The following is a 9,002-nucleotide window of genomic DNA, read 5'->3' as shown; positions in this document are numbered from 1 at the left end:
CATGCGGACACACTTCAGCAACCGGCGGTGCGCAACCCTTTCAAAGATGCGGATAATACCCCATCAACTTCGGTACAGGCACGGAAAAGACAGGAATCGGGACAACCACCTTCCTCTACGAACCAGAATGTCAATTTGCCAGCGAAGAAAATGCATGCCCATGTTTCAGGCATCACAAATGCGGTGTCAGCTCAGGTGAAAGAAGCATCCAACATCGAATTACGTTCAACAGTGGATCCCTGCTTCAGCCTGACTACACCCGTACTAGTTCTAGCGAAACTCACTGGGAATCTTCCATCCTGCCATATCAACGCAATGACTATGCAGGCATTCCCAGACTTTGTTTTGGCAGACAAGAGGTTCTACGTCAATGAAGACGTAGACCTCATACTTGGCGGAGACATATATCCCCAAATTATAATGAGCGGTATAAAAAAGAATGTGCTAAACACAACGACCTTCAGACGTGCATTCACGAATACTGGAGTCGACTTCGCCGGACCCTTCGACATTAAAAGTTACCGCGGCAGAGGGTGTCGACAATCCAAAGGCCATGTCTGCCTTTTCGTGTGTTTTTACACACGAGCAATTCATCTGGAGGCCACTACTGACCTCAGCACACCATCATTTCTAGCGGCATTTGCCCGTTTCATATCTAGGCGCGGATGCCAGAAAGATATGTACTCCGACAATGGTACGATGTTTGTCGGAGCGTCACGATCCCTACGATCAGAATTCAAGACCTTCATCTCACAAGCGCGAGAGAACGCTGTCTCGAAGTACAGCCACCAATCACTCACGTGGCATTTCATCCCTGCGGACGCTCCCCATATGGGAGGGCTGTGGGAGGCGGGAGTGAAAAGCTTCAAAAGCCATTTCAAAAAGATAGCCTCACCACACAAATTCACCCTCGAGGAATTCCATACCCCCTTGTGCCGCATCGAGGCATGCCTGAACTCGCGGCCGCTCAGCTCGGCATCCAATGACCCAACGGACCTAGAGCCACTTACCGCAGGTCATTTCCTCACTGGCAGCCATCTACTGGCTCCGCCAGAGCCGGACGCTAGTGAGAGCCCTGCCTCTATGATCAATCGGTGGCAGAAACTCAAAGCCCTCCATCACACTTTCTGCAAGCGATGGAAAACCGAATATCTCACCGAAATTGGTACTCCTTCCGTCCCACGACAAGGAGGATTAAATACAAGGGCCCAAATGCCGCCTAAAAAAACCCCAAAAAGCAAAATTCTATTTCCCCCCACTACCTAAAATCAGAGGCGCACGGTTGGTGATAGCATGGAAAGCATATTAAGGAACCCGCGTCTTCGTGTCTCTCTATCCTTAAGCCTGCGTTTCTCCCGAGCCATATATTATAATCAACCCCCCGGTCTCGTGATGGTGCGAGTCTACCGGAGGGGAATACTAAAACGTACTACGCGATGGCAATGGGGAAAGGGAGCGCGGGACGTAAAGACGCGTTCAAACACGCGCTGTGATGCCCCGCTATCCCTAATCTTGTGTCTCTCCCGAGGCCCTAATTATTATCAACCCCCCGGTCTCGTGATGGTGCGAGTCTACCGGAGGGCGATCCTACATCTTCTCTTTTTTTGTTCTCTACCCCCGGTCTCGTGTCGAGTCTACTGGAGGGAATCCTACACCTGACAATTGGTGGGCAATTGGGAAAGGGAGCGAGATGCACGAAGACACGGGAGAGCTTACCAAAAGCTCGCAAACAAAAAGCATTTATTTTCTATTTTTGTTTTAACAATATTAGCCGGGGCCCCCTGAACAGAAAATCCCCAAGTTCACTCGCTCGCCCCGAGCGAGGACACCAGAAACCATCGCAATCACTCGTTATCCCATAACGAGGACATCATAAAAATCTACAGCAGAAGGGCGAACCGATCTGCCACAGAACCTAAAGGCGTTCAGCCCATTATCTTTCTTAATGCCCAGCTCTCGTTCACCCCGAACGAGGCCAACAACCTGCTTAACCCAGCTCTCGTTCACCCCAAGCGAGGCCAACAACCCGTATAACCCTGCTCTCGTTCCCCCGAACGAGGCCAACATAACCTAACCGAGATTCGTTATCTGCCACAGTATCTGCAATTAAGTTTGCATTTTACGCCCCCAAAGAAATTTATTCATATCGTCACCAGAATATCCAGCGATTCCAAAAATATTCAAATAGAAATAAAGTCGAAAATTGAGATACTGAAGATGTGCCATACATCTCTTATAGGATTTCTAATAAATAATTTAAAATGGCTTTAAACTTAATTTGAAAATAGTTGGACAATATGTACTGCAATGCATATACACAAAATAGGCGTCCTCAACGTTGGTCATATTTCGTAAGCCGATTCAAAAGTTTGCTAAAAGTTGTATTTGTGACTACGTCACTTTAAGTATCATAGTGAAATCCATTAGAATCACAAGAAGTTTGCTCGGCTGACAAAGTTCTCAAGTCAAAATGCATTGAACTTATGCTCACATAGGGAGTTTTTGAAAAAAAAAAAAAAAAATAAGTTTTTTTGAAATACATAGTATGTCTCTGAATAAAATTCTGACGTACGGCATTCTTCAAACATATTCTTAAGGGTTAAAAATCCAACATAACCCGTTCTCAACTCACGAAATATTAAGTAAAAAAAATGAGCTATACGTTCATGACACACAACTTCTTTATTATTCTACATTTAAATTTGTAACAATTGCGTATCCTTGAAATCAAAAATGAAGTAATACAAGAATCCCTGTTTGCAATACGTGAAGTTGCCAGAAAAGGGGGTTGGCTTGCACCTTCTTGTAGGGATACCAGGTACCTTAACAAATAAATCAGTTCCAAGGTTACCCCCTTGCGATCGGTAGGCGACATTTTATTACACATATCCTACTTGTAAACCTGTACTATGTGCGCGCCTATTAGTAATTATGCAAATTGCAAATTATGTAAACACCATTCTTATCTAAATTTGGTTTGTGCACAGAAAGAACTTCAACGACATTAGCAACGAAAAACATATTACGTAGGCCTCCATCGCACAAAACAGCATGGCACGGCAGCGACGCAATGCTGGCGCAGCGACTGGTGCCACCGAGGCAAACAACAAACAATGCCACGTTAGTTGAAAGAAGAGGCTCAATAGAAGGTTGTAGTAACTTGAGCGCCTACACGCGCACCTTAGTTGGCAAATCTTTGGTAAGCAACAATTGCATTGCACAACTAACCAAGCATACCGTCTCTATAGAATCGTGCCAAGTGATTTTGAATCGTTCAAATAATGTTATCTTTGAAACTAAATGGGCATGTACAGTATTGGCATATTCGGCTACAATTGAAAATGAAGTCCCTGTCTGACTTAAATTGAGGCAACGTCATTACTTTCCTATAATTTCAGTATTAGTTCCTTCAGCGCCTATACAAGCTTGACACACGATTATAGTCAACATACCGGCCCCTTGCCTATATTGTAGCTATAGTCTGCAATTCAGACCGTCGTATATTACTGGCTTCTATTCCATGGACTTCTTTGTAAAAGGAATCTTCGAATTGCATATCATGCACATGCTTAACACTACGTAGTCCGCAGTGTTTCAAATCAAGCCAGTGCGTTACGATAACACCCTCAGCAGCTGCACGGAATGAGTGTACTTTCAGGTATTCATAATCACCTTCAAAAAGCCGATCGGCATACATTTCTATGGCATGACATGAAATTTCACGGGCCTCATAACTCAAATGTGCAAGCTTCGGAATTGCAGTAAGTGGCTGCTAAATGGATATCCCTGTAATACAACGTTGTATTGCGTTTCAACAGTGCTTAATTTCATGTAACAACAGCCAGCGAAAATAAGGAATCGGGCTTGTGGATTATCGGTGAACATTCGCATCAAAGTCACAGCTAAATCGCCACAAGGGTGCAAGCCAATAATACCAAATTGAAAGTTACAAGCGGTCCTATTAAAAGTTTTGGCAATAATGCTATCAGGCCTTTATGGTTTCACATCTGCCGTCAAGCGTAGCGCAACATGCTGGGGTCGACGAAAAATTGCACGTATTGCTGGTTGTATATGTTTTTCAGCCAATAATTCAATTTGTGTGTCTATACTAATTGCTTGGTCATTCAGCTTAGATTGCATTTCTAAGCAACATACTTTAAAGAGTTCAATGCATGCTTACACAAAGCAGGCAAATTTTGTGCATTCTTTTTATTTCAGCAGTAAGGTGTTTACTCGATTATTCACAAGATTGATTAGTCATTAATTAATTTGTTAGTGTAGTTATATTTTATGCGTATGAAGTACCAACGCAAATGTATACGTATATTATGTATTTTTTAGAAAAATGTTAACTCGATTTAATGTACAAAAGCGTGGTAATCAAGTTTTTTTTTTGATAATCATCCACCATTTAAGTGTACTCAAACAAAATCTTAAAATAATCACCTGAATAATTCTATGCCATGACCATATTCGAGCACTCGTGCTAGATGGCCCAAACCAGCACCGAAAGCCACAACATAATCAACGGGCGACTGCTGGCAGCCTTGTTCATACATTGATCCCATCAATTCAATTTCGGGGCGCTTCTTAGGAAAACGTGCTTTAGCTTTGAATGGTTTACAATAGGACTGTGTGAAGAACTTAAAGTTAAGCCAGTGCCTTTTTGGGCCAAACACCAGCCCGTCGTCGCGCCTTCTGCTCATTGCAATTTAATAAGGCACTAAGTTGCTCAGGGGGTTTATGCTCCAAATGTAACTCCCAATTTTTGGGAGCTTCTCCCAGTGTTTGTCGGTATAAAAATCGGATGTTCCTGAAAATAAACGAAAATGCATTAATAAGCTGAAATAACATGAAAATATTTATTGAAATATTTCAAAAATGTTTTACCACTTACCCTTTCTGTCCAGCAACGCGTACAGTTCAAAAGAATTGAAGCAAACCGGTAAAATAAATCTTTCGATTCATTTTTTTTGCTTCATTCTCTATACTGGAATGTTCAACCAAAGTAGGTATGTATGTATGATACATACAAAGAAAACGAGAAACGGCAGAGTTGCCACGTTACCTAACGCGACCACCAAATGATCCGTTTCACAACGCCTCTGTCAGGGTTCAGACACTCACTTTCCCTTTACCCAGGAAGACCACGATCCAAATAAGGAAATCGAGTATTATTTGTGAGCATTAAATTTTATTCCATAAATAACACTTAATACAATTCATAAGTACAAAAAACCGAAATTCAAATGTTAAAATTGAATCCTTAATCCTTAATGCATCCGTTTCCGGTGCAGGGATAACGCAGCCGAAGGCGCATACCGCCTTAGACAATCCCCGCACCGGTACGGGAAAAAGCCCATATGCCCATTCAAATGGGCAACCAAACACGCGAACAAGCTTAGTGCCCGCTGGCACACACGGCAACTAAACTGCCAATGGGGCACTGGATCCTGGTGCGGCCGCCGCACCCATAACATTCCTTCACACCCGCAGTAAAATGTGGAGCACCACGTCGTGGCCCGCCCGCGCACTTTCACGACGATGGGCGTCCGCCTAGCACGGAGCACCCCGGGGTTGGCGCGCCGCAGCTCCTCCCTCACTGCGTGCTGCAGGACCTCGACCGGCGCAAAACATGGCCATGAGCCCCTTCGCCGCTCCGCATATCGGATGTCCGCGACCACCTCAATGGGTTCGGCATCCCCCTCCGCAGCCTCCAGTGTCAAACATATATACTGCCGCGGGTCCATCTGACACTGAAAAGAAAAAAAGAAAGAAAATAGAAAACCCATTAGAGAAAAAATTTATTAAAAAATCCGTTAGGAATTTGTCATACTTACGTTATACCAGCTTGAAAATCCTTTTCCAAATAACAATGTGGTGAGGGTAATTTATCCACCACAATCCTACATTAATGTATCCTGGAAAATTCCTGTTACGGGAAAACAACTGGATGGCAACCCGCAACATAACAACGACAGCCTCATTAGTGCTGTCAGACTAAGGGCGGATACCGAACACTAAATAGACAAAATCAATACCGAAAACCGCAAAACATCACAATCGGGACTGAAGCGTTTTTGTATTTTTACTCATGTGGGCGTCACATGCAGTACCAACCAGTCATACACAACAAAGGACCTCAAAAAAAGGGGGAAACAAAACAAAAAAAAAACCTCTCCTTGCACAAAAATTTCACTTTTTTTTAACAAAGAAATTTGTTGTCGTTTTTTTTTTACCTTGTCCGTTTTTTGGGTACTGTTTTCTGGCTGGAGGCAGGACTTGTTGTTTTTCAACAACAAATATCACAAAAGGTCATTATAAAGGCTCGGTGCAAAAACAATCCGAGTCCCGAAAGTAAAGAATCCCGACACGAAAAAGTCCCGAAATTGGGAAAAGTCAACTGTTTCTACCGGCTTAGTGTGCTACTGCCCCAGTGACCTAGTTTTGTTTTTCAAGGGCAAGCAAATACATATATGTATATATATACTCAAATGCCACAAATTCACCATACCAGCTGTCAGCTAACCAATAAATAAACGACAGGGTTGCATGCAATCTCACAAAGATACGTGCAGATAGAACGCGTCGTGGAGAACGCATCGCCAATCTGCATGCAAGCACCGGCAGTTGGTACACTTTCGAATTTAATTACGATTTGCGCTGTTCGCAATGAGCTGTCGCACAAAATTAAATCAATACCTTAGTCGGTCTCTACGCTTCGTTTTAAACTCACTTTATTCATCTATTTTAACATACGTTTTGTAATAAAACACCTCCGTTTCACCCAACCAACCTCACGGTCACTCGCTCTGGCACCTCAAAAGATGCCACACCTCCTCCAACAAAAAAAGGGCAGTCGCCCCGAGAGCGACACGATACATTAGACGCTAGAACGGAGACCTCGGCCTCTTCGTCCAGCCCAAAAAAAACCTAAACAAAAATATGCGAGTCTGGAACGGAGACTTCGGCCTCTTCGTCCAACCAAACAAAAATAATGCGAATCCGGAACGGAGACCTCGGCCTCTCCGTCCAACAAAAGAAGAAAAAAATTTTTTTTTTATCAGTCTGGAACGGAGAACTCGGCCTCTTCGTCCAGCGCTATTTACCTTCTGCGTCACATCACTTTATGGATTCTATATATATCTAAGAATTATGTATAAACCAATGGCAAGAAATATTCACTTCACTGCTCATAACCGCTAATTTTTTCATCTTAGCTCAGGTGGCATGCTAAGCAAGTCGGAAAAGATTCCCGGCCATTTTGCGTCGCAGGCGAACTCCTCATTTAGATTAAGTTTAGTGTGTAAGTCTTATATTCATTTTTCTCGTTTCAGCGGAGGTCATTGGCGGAAAACGATGTTGCGTATCGCAAGGGGGCCGGCATGTTTAGGCAGGATGCCTAACTTTTCCGCACCTGATTGCGATCCCCCCCAATACAACTCTGCAAATCGGTACTCGATACTAGACTTAATTTATAACCACCCACACCATCACCCTCAGGCATGTGCATGCATGTACATGCACGTGTATGTGTGCTTTTTGTCAGCACTCATGCATATGCATGTCGGGGTTGATGTGTGTGTGCCTTTCCCCTCCAAAACGGAGGCTTTTGCGGATCAACGGTTGTAGCTTGCAATACAACCGGCCTCTTGGATTCTAACAGCCATCCTGTTCACATCTTCCGCCAGCGATCTCTGCCGTAATTGTTTGCGTTTATTCATGTAATATTGTAACCTTTGCTATTTTCACATTTACCCCAATAAATCAAATCTATTATAGAGAAATCTCGTATTCTCTTATTTTATTCTAACCCGCTTATTCCCACTGAGATCGACCCCGGTTCCCCCACCTACCTCCAGGAGCAAACGCACCCCGGCCGAACAGTAACAATATATTCAAAAACACGTTTATAAAATTGTAAATTCGATAAAAGTCCCACTTTCAAATATAAATCTCGAGAACCTCGGAAATTGTCCGCTGCATACATACATACATACACATACAATGAGTAAAAAAGCAAGTGAAAGTATTGATGAAGGTCAACTTGACACAAGCCTCGATACCTTTATTTTCGGAAGTAATACACTCGAGGCATTTTACTCAAAATGGACAGCCACCCTTATATCTGATCAAACGGAATCCCTTCTGAAAGCAAAAACACAACAGCTCGAATGATTGTGGCAATCACTCCTAGAGTCCTACAGAAACGTATCTCTTCCTCCATCCCATCAGGAGTCCACCGATTCAATAAAGCAAAAATACCAAAAATGCTGCGAAGGTTATGAGACTTGCATGTACCAGATAATGGATGTCATGCAGTCACTGAGACCCTCCCCTCAAACGCCTCGGCCCCTTAATCTAGCGAATACGACAAACTCCTCACAATTATATGTCAAAGTACCATCGTGCGATACCCAAATATTCCACGGTGTATACGAAGACTGGCCGGCATTCAGGGATATGTTTACGGCAATCACCCCAAATTAACACAAGCTCAGAAGATGTATCACCTGCGACCGAAGACGAAAGGTCAAGCACGTCAATTAGTAAAGCAATACCCATTAAAAAACGATAGGTTTCAGCCAGCATGGGCCGCCCTTAAAGCTCGGTATGAAAACCGAAGAATATTGTTTGATAACCATCTGAAGACCCTCTTTAGTCTTCAGCAAATTTACACGGAAAATGGTGAGCAGATACAAAAACTTCAAACCATAATAAATAACTGTTTATGTACCCTGGCCGCACAAGGTATCCCAGCCTTAATTGGGACCCTATCCTTGTGTATATACGCTCGTCGAAACTTCCCACTGCAACTATTACTCTATGGAACAATCTCCTAGTTCCCGAAAAGAGTTACCCCTTTGGACAGATATGGACAACTTTCTGACATCCAGATATGAAGTAGTGGAGAGACTCCATACTTACGTGCCGGGTAAACCGAAAACATTTACATTTAAATCGCCTCCCAAAAGCCAAACATATCATTCGCATGGAAATTT

At 43.3% G+C, this 9,002-nt stretch overlaps 1 pseudogene; it reads right to left on the bottom strand.

The window, feature by feature from the left end:
* Positions 1–3,463: 3,463 nt before the first annotated feature.
* On the bottom strand, positions 3,464–7,507 carry LOC137235147 (methyltransferase-like protein 25B; annotated as a pseudogene).
* Between the last annotated feature and the right edge of the window lie 1,495 nt (positions 7,508–9,002).

This window comes from Eurosta solidaginis, chromosome X (assembly GCF_040869045.1).
Source record: "Eurosta solidaginis isolate ZX-2024a chromosome X, ASM4086904v1, whole genome shotgun sequence".
NCBI lineage: Eukaryota > Metazoa > Arthropoda > Insecta > Diptera > Tephritidae > Eurosta > Eurosta solidaginis.
Note: the sequence above shows the minus strand (reverse complement) of the source record. Positions and strands in the feature narration are given on the sequence as shown.